The sequence below is a fragment of the Schistocerca americana genome, chromosome 2, assembly GCF_021461395.2.
Source record: "Schistocerca americana isolate TAMUIC-IGC-003095 chromosome 2, iqSchAmer2.1, whole genome shotgun sequence".
NCBI classification, from domain to species: Eukaryota; Metazoa; Arthropoda; class Insecta; order Orthoptera; family Acrididae; genus Schistocerca; species Schistocerca americana.
Window position 1 is genome coordinate 166,369,863 of NC_060120.1, and position 8,213 is coordinate 166,378,075.

General features: G+C 41.8%; 1 non-coding gene across 1 annotated transcript; it reads right to left on the minus strand.

The window, feature by feature from the left end:
• Window positions 1–3,822: 3,822 nt before the first annotated feature.
• Trnas-cga lies at window positions 3,823–3,896 on the minus strand. Its single transcript has one exon. It is a non-coding gene; the product is annotated as a tRNA-Ser (tRNA).
• Between the last annotated feature and the right edge of the window lie 4,317 nt (window positions 3,897–8,213).

The window sequence follows — 8,213 nt, forward strand, 5'->3', positions numbered from 1 at the left end:
TATCGTGAATGCAAACGCGGAAATTTTGCTGCACGACTGGATTTGAAGACTGAAGGAACAGTAGCCTGTATCGTTGCAAGTTTGTTGCTTAAGAGGAAAGCAAATTGCGGATTTGCTTATTCAACTCTAATGACAAACGATACAAGAGAGCCGATATCATCACTGTGTGATTTACTGTTGAAATTACGAAAGCGTACTCCTGAAGAGTCAATCAAAATTCTGTGTTATTTCCTACCCAGTAGCTGCTCCTCACATACCTTTAGTTAATGCTTAATACGCTAATGTTTAATTTTAATACGTGCGAGTGCGTGTATGTATAGTTATTACCCTCGTCTATCTTGGCTCAGAGAATTCAATGACTTCTCTGGCCGGCCGAGAGGTGACATGGCCAGAGAAGACGACTAAAGTGGGAACTGCATTAGGAGGCTGTTTGGTACCGATATTTTGGGATTTGTTTGGATGGGAAGAATTAATTGGAATTTAATCAAATTTTGACATCATTTCACTCATACTTCAAACAGTTTTTGTGAACTTTTTTGAATAATTTCGGCAAAAATAACCAAGTTACGCTGTGATGTCCATTGAAGGTTGCGAGTATAGTTCTCCAGTTGCGTACAGTGTAGCCATTCCGATTTTCATCTTATACAAAAAAGTTTTGATTTTACGTTAATAACTTATTTTTTAAGAATATGAACTTCGAAGAAGGTGGAAATAATGAAAATTATAAATTTTGCAGTCGTTGGAAAAATTTACTTCGATTTTCATGATTTTTTTCTCTACTTATGCAATGAAAAATACCCCTGAAATCATGGTATCATCTCTCAAATTCGTTCATATAATTCGTAATTTTATAACTAATGATACTATCAATTTCCGTAATGATCGGTTCTATACTTTTTGAGTTAGACTGCACGCAAATGTGAAAAGTCATTTCGAGATAAACGTGTTTGAAAAATAAATTCTCGGAAACTAGAAATTCAAGGAAGTTAACAATAATGTAAAATCCTTACCAATTAATCGACGATTCCAGCACTATATCGTAATCCTTCTTCTTCGTCATAGGCTTCGTTTTGCGCTTGCAGCAGTGCTTTCAGAGCTTTCCAACCTTCCTTTGATTCCAATGAACTACGTCCATTCTGTCAGCTCACGCGCTGATTATCCATTCTTTCGGCATAATTGAAGCTTTGCGTGCCTACTACAATTCGTGCCTCGCCCATGACCCTCAGAAGGGATGAATTTCCGTCTATGAATAAGCCCTTGCTAAATACGATGTCAATTGAACGACTTTTAGTTCGGAATGCAAGTGTTTAGGAGCTAGTCGGAAAATAGTGGAATTATAACTTTCATTCGCATTTTGTGTGTGACCACCTAAACATCTCTCCAGTAATTCATCCCTCGATAAATCTCCATATGTTGGAAGAATTTCCTTTTTTCCACTCTGTTCTATGCTCATTAAATCTAAATGAATGCGAATTTCGCTTAGAAATTTTGACAGCGTATTAGTGAATAGTGAAGCTAACGATTTAAGCAGTAAAAGCATCGGATTTTTTGAACCTCCTAACGTGGTTTCCCCCTAAGGGTCTGTTCTGACGACAACGAGGAAGTTGCCGATTGTAGCGACTATTGACAGTTTCCGTTGCGGCTGCTTGATGGTCACAAAACCAAGAGTCTGCTTGGCCGGTGATTCTGTGTAAGGCCATCGCGGTGGTTGTATTTGAGGCAGTGTGGCGGGCTTTGACCAACAGAGGTGTTCAATTTCAACTGACTCCGATTATACGGAATTTCTCTTAGAAAAGAAGGCAGCCAAGACTTATTTCTGTAACGAATGTGGACTGGTTGTCACCGAGAAAAGGTTACGTGGTAAGTAATTTCTGAAACTTGTACCCCCTGTGTTGTCGAAGGTGTTTAACGGCATGTCGGACATTTGTGGCTGCCGTCACCGGAATGACGGTTGATTCACCTTCAGTATCGAGTGGATAAATTGCTAAATAGTACTGAAGTTCGGCAGTCCTGATAGGACTGCTTTCTTCATGGTCGAGTTAATAAAACTTAGGTGTACTAACTTGACCTAAGTGCTATCTCGGATTTTCATCTTAAGTCTACAGAATTTATGATGTTTATTTAAAGCTCGTGTTTAATTGAGTGTTTCACCACTTGTAGTACTAGTCACTGTTGTCAGGCCTGTAATTGCTGTTGTTTTTGGGGCTTTGCTGGCCGGCTATTCAAGCCCAGCTAATCAGCAGTTAAGAAAGCGAGTAAGCTCGTGAAAAGCTATTGGCTGAGAGTCATGTAGTTCACCGTAAATTCTGAGATGTCACCAGTTAGTGGAACCCAACTATGGTGACTGGATTTGCAGTTGAAATAAAATTAATTTCACTCATCGCCCTAGTTTATGTAAGGCATGTAACATTCAGTTCGCTAAAGCGTGGGGTTTCAGCAAACGCGGTATTTCAGTTTTATACCTTATGCTCAAATCATTTTTAACTAATGCTGTAAGTTGCCTTCTACGCATTTTCAGTAAAGTCGCGTTTCAGCGAAATTGCCTTGTATGTACATTTCCTTTAAAATGGTATGCCTTACACAACTGTAACTGAATAACGCTGCCTTCCATTTTATTAAGAGTCCTCAGCTGATCAGTCCTTGCGTTTTCTTATGCTTTGTGTTTTTCTATTACGGACGTATTTGCACTAAAAGTATTGTACCTGAATTGTTCTCTAACTAAGTCGTCTAGTGCGCAGCATCGGGATATACTGATTGTTATCTAAGGTTCCTTTTATTGCCTCCTACTAATTCTGTTGTCCTGTTTGAATTTTCTTCTATAATTTTACAAAGTTTGTCTATTGAGGTTTCGATTAATTTTTTTTGTTGGAAATGTGTGTTTTAAAACACCTTTTGCGTTTCCTTTTATCGTATTTATCCCTCGAGTTTTCCACTCCTCCCGCCGCCCTGCCGCCCCCCCCCCCCCAACCCCCTCCTGCGGCGACGCGGTTCCTTTCGTCCTTTACCTGCACCTACCTGTGAACTGGTTGCAGCAGATCGCCGCTAGGAAAGCCGATCAGAAACCTACCGTACTGCAGCTCGCACCAGGCTGCATACAACGTCACTATTCCAAGAATCGGGAAAAGGTCTCAATTTTGAATGAAAGGTGGAAATACTGACAAAACTTTCGGTATATTCTGAACCTTGATAATGGTCACGTTCACTGCCGAGTCAGTGCTAATCTTAACACAGTCATTCACAAACCCTTTCATTCACGTTAGCATATTTACGGTAACGTATTTCCCGAAATCTGAATAGCTACTAAGTAAAGATTGTTCTTTACTGAAAATGCTCGCCATACTATTAAGTTTATCGGTGTCTAATGCCTCCAGTTTTTAGTCACCGATCTGATCAATATGACACGTGGAATTATTGTCTTTTCTCACACAGAAAATTACCTTAAAAATCCATACGTTCTAAGAAACATACCGGAATAAGTATGCCTTCAAAACACTTTTGAAACATGTAGCACAACTAAAACCGGCAAATTATAACCTCCTTCGGAGGTCTTACTACACATGACCGTACCACTGAAAGGCTGGGTTCCGACTACTTAGACTGCTGTAAGCATTCTAAATCTCCAAAAGGAAAGATGCACGAAGAATACTCCACTCTGATTGGTCAATTTTCTTCAAGACCAATAGAAAAACATTATTCTCCCGCCTTAGTCCGCGCTTTTCAATACTACCAAATCAACAAGTAACACACATTCGATCTGTACTTTTTCCCGAATAAATATTTAACATTCTGATACTTTGAAACTTCCTGGCATATTAAAACAGTATGCCCGACCGAGACTCGAACTCGGGACCTTTGCCTTTCGCGGGCAAGTGCTCTACCAACTGAGCTACCAAACACGACTCACGCCCGGTACTCACAGCTTTACTTCTGCCAGTACCTCGTCTCCTACCTTCCAAACTTTACAGAAGCTGGTTCGCAGGAGAGCTTCTGTAAAGTTTGGAAGGTAGGAGACGAGGTACTGGCAGAAGTAAAGCTGTGAGTACCGGGCGTGAGTCGTGCTTTGGTAGCTCAGTTGGTAGAGCACTTGCCCGCGAAAGGCAAAGGTCCCGAGTTCGAGTCTCGGTCGGGCACACAGTTTTAATATGCCAGGAAGTTTCATATCAGCGCACACTCCGCTGCAGAGTGAAAATCTCATTCTGATATTTTGTTTATACTTTACGTTATTAACTTTTTCATTTGCACTCGAATTATCGTTCCTTCTACCATAAACTTACCTAACATATTATGATACAGAATTCTCCGTCGTCTGTATTCACACTACCTCAAAACTTTCTCACACTAATTCGTACAACGTTCATCTGTACAACAATGATCTACATATTTACTTAGACCACATTCGCGCATCATTCACACTGCTAAGATCATATACAAAACTGTACGAACATAAATAAACAAAAAAAAATCTTCAAGAAATAAACAGAACATTTCACAAAAACATTCTCTTGACCTGTTCCTTGAATGTCTCTGTGCACTACTGTCCTCTAGCAGATGAAAATTAGAATTACGTACTCGACCGAACCCGCTTCATACCATCTGTCGCTGTGCACGCATGAGTCATTCTCCCGATACAAAGACGCTAGACAGGAGGGATATAACGCGCCACGCCTGAACCCCTTATCTGCCTATGTCTTCCTTTGTGTTTCCCATTCGGACGTTAATTTGCTCCATCTCTCATAACCATCATTCTTTGTAATTCGGTATCTCATTTGTATTTCAGTACCTCAGACTGCCAATGCAATCTGTGTACACTGCTCTTGCATCAAAGAAAGTAGGTCTATATCTGTCTTGGAGTTGCCTCCATAGCCCAGTGGCCAGCGCGTCTTCATGCGTAAGCAATGCGTTCCCATACTGCCAAAGAATTATGTGGTTGGGAGGACAGGAAATCAGTTCACTAAGCCTCTTAATGTGAATAGAGGAACGACTTGACTTAGCAGTAGCAGATCTGATGTCTGGAAAGCCAACAATGGTCCCGCAGCGCATCCAAGTGACGTCACTTGGAAGGGAACGACAGGGCGACCAGTCGGCATCGTGCAGCTCTCTGGGCCTAATCGCGTAGGTTTCTTTCCTTTTTTTAGAATACGTCTGGGGAGCCAATTGTAATCCTATGGCAGATTCTGGGATTAAAATGTTTTCTGTTCAAATAGAAAAGTATATCATGTCTTATCTAAAACCTGAACTCCACTCTGTTCCGAAGAGGCAAATATAGCAAGAACGTAATTTCGCATTTGGGTACCTGACTGCACTATGTAACTTAACTATACTCTATAGTGCATGCAAAGTTTTCTTGTAATACGTTTACCTCAGGATGATCTGCTGTTTGTGGAAAGAATCAAATACGAAAATCAATATACGAGAGAGGATCGGAGAGTAGCGCACAATAATTTTTCCTCGCGTATTGCAAATGGATATGTTGAAATTTCTGGACGATATAGTTTGACGTTCGCGTTACAGAGGATCCATTTTTTCAAGTGCATCTCTAGCAAACAAGCGTGAACTAAGAAACAAACATGGTGTGCATGTTATTGTTGTCACTTGTGAAGAGCTGCGAAGTGCCGTGTACGGGGACGACTGTACGGATCGTCGCAATGTAAGTGGTGTGCATTCATCCGAGAGGGCCGTGTGAACCTCAGTGATTCGCCACACTACGGACGGCTGGTAGACATGCAACTCGGCAGAATGTCGGAGCGACTGAGGCAGCAAGTTTGAACGACCGGCGAGTGCAACTGCGAGCCTTATCGCAGCAGTTCAACATTTTCTATGGTGCGGTGGACGGTACAGTTATGACATGTTCAAATTTCGTAAAGTTAGTGCTCGCTGGGTGCGTAAGATTCTGACAGATAGCCACAAGGATCAGCGAATGATGACAAGCTTGGACCACTTAACGTGGTACGATGCAGAAGGGCATAACTTCCTGAAAGGAATCGTCACTGGTGATCAGTTGTGGGCATACTACTACACGCCCGAAATCAAGCAAGTCTCTATGGCGTGGAAACATGTTGGTTCCCCAGTACGAAAAAAATTCAAAGTAACTCTGTTAGCAAAGTGTTTGTGACAGTGTTCATGGATATGCATGGCTTGTTATCGATAAACTTTGACGAACGCAAGATAACTGTGAATGCTGCAGATTACATTACAACTTTGGCTAAGTTGCGTCGTGACAAACGCGATAACATCAATGCTGATGGTGTCCAACTTCTTCATGGTTCAAATGGCTCTGAGCACTATGGGACTCAACTGCTGAGGTCATTAGTCCCCTAGAACTTAGAACTAGTTAAACCTAACTAACCTAAGGACATCACAAACATCCATGCCCGAGGCAGGATTCGAACCTGCGACCGTAGCGGTCTTGCGGTTCCAGACAGCAGCGCCTTTAACCGCACGGCCACTTCGGCCGGCCAACTTCTTCATGATAATGTTGCTGTTTCCGTTAGCGAGAAAGTCACCAAATTTGGGTGGGAGGTGCTCCCGTATTCGCCATACGGTCCCGACCTTTCACCGTCCGGCTCTCATCTATTTGTCCCCATGAAGACGTTCCAGGCCGTCCATGCCTTTCCGACAGATGCAGAAGTGAAATCAGCAGTCCAAAGATGGATGTCCATGAGACTTCTGCGAACAGGGCATGTTGAAACTAACACCACTGTGGGAGAAATGTGCTGAAAACGTTCTTAACTATGTAGAAAAACTAGCAAATAATTATTTGCGACTTTTGTTTTGTTTTGTTAGCTCTTTATCTTTCTGGTAGTAAAATTATTTGCGACACTTTCCGATTTTCCCTCGAAGATAGTTACAACCTGTTTTTTATCGGACGACTGTTCGTTACAATGTACAACAACAATCTAAATGCAAGGAATAGTAATAAATTCAAATCTCACTGCAGTTAGCCGCAATTTTGAGTGCCAGAGTTTAGTTTAAATGTATTCAGATTTCAGAATAAAACGGTTGCCAGCTATACAGGGTGTTACAAAAAGGTACGGCCAAACTTTCAGGAAACATTCCTCACACACAAATAAAGAAAAGATGTTATGTGGACATGTGTCCGGAAACGCTTAATTTCCATGTTAGAGCTGATTTTAGTTTCGTCAGTATGTACTGTACTTCCTCGATTCACCGCCATGATTTCATACGGGATACTCTACCTCTGCTGCTAGAACATGTGCCTTTACAAGTACGACACAACATGTGGTTCACGCACGATGGAGCTCCTGCACATTTCAGTCGATGTGTTCGTACGCTTCTCAACAACAGATTCGGTGACCGATGGATTGGTAGAGGCAGACCAATTCCATGGCCTCCACGCTTTCCTGACCTCAACCCTCTTTACTTTCATTTATGGGGGCATTTGAAAGCTCTTGTCTATGCAACCCCGGTACCAAATGTAGAGACTCTTCGTGCTCGTATTGTGGACGGCTGTGATACAATACGCCATTCTCTAGGGCTGCATCAGCGCATCAGGGATTCCATACGACGGAGGGTGGATGCATGTATCCTCGCTAACGGAGGACATTTTGAACATTTCCTGTAACCAAGTGTTTGAAGTCACGCTGTGTGTTTCCATTCCATGATTAATGTGATTTGAAGAGAAGTAATAAAATGAGCTCTAATATGGAAAGTAAGCGTTTCCGGACACATGTCCACATAACATATTTTCTTTCTTTGTGTGTGAGGAATGTTTCCTGAAAGTTTGACCGTACCTTTTTGTAACACCCTGTATAAATCAGCAAAATTCCACAAGTTATTGTAATGACTTTGAAATCACGTAATGAGAAACACAAAGCGGCGACTGGGCAAAATTCAAACGCCGCAGCTTACATGTAAAAGACAGGTGTGACACGAACACAAAAGATGTTAATTTGGAATGCAATGATGGTAATTACAATAACTATCACAAACAGTATTCAATTATTAGCAACGCTTTATGTAAACTTTACTGTGTTACGTAACTCACGATAATGCTCTCAGTCTGAAAATATGCTTAATTGTGACAAAAACCGTTCGTGGCTCTAGGCTCCATGGGACTTAACATCTGAGGTCATCAGTCCCATAGACTTAGAGCTACTTAAACCTAACTAACCTAAGGACATCACACACATCCATGCACGAGGCAGGATTCGAACCGGCGACCGTAGCAGCAGCGCGGTTCCGGACTGTAGCAC